This window comes from Theobroma umbraticum, unplaced genomic scaffold (assembly GCF_002168275.2).
Source record: "Theobroma umbraticum cultivar Fairchild unplaced genomic scaffold, ASM216827v3 scaffold_81.0, whole genome shotgun sequence".
In the NCBI taxonomy this organism is placed as follows: domain Eukaryota; kingdom Viridiplantae; phylum Streptophyta; class Magnoliopsida; order Malvales; family Malvaceae; genus Theobroma; species Theobroma umbraticum.
The window spans coordinates 5,830,877-5,831,194 of record NW_018397268.1 but is presented as its reverse complement, the minus strand read 5'-3'; positions in this window follow the sequence as shown (position 1 = coordinate 5,831,194).

Below are 318 nucleotides of genomic sequence, written 5' to 3'. Positions count from 1 at the left end.
TCTCAAATTTCATCCAATTAGTGTTTCAATACTCTAGATCTAATCTTTTGAGTATCTAGATGTCATAAATAGTTAATTCATCAATCCACTCAATTATTTAGATATATGTTCCTAGATCTTCATCTCGATTCTTTTCCTAAAATATGAAGTCTAGATCAACACTTTATGATGATCATGCTCATAGTAAGTCAAAGATTATAAGGAGATTAAACATGAGTCCATAATCCATCAGGATTTCGATTCGATTATAAATAAATGCATAAGTGTGAGATCATGATTTAAGTAACGATTAAACTTAAATTTGATTCTCACATGATT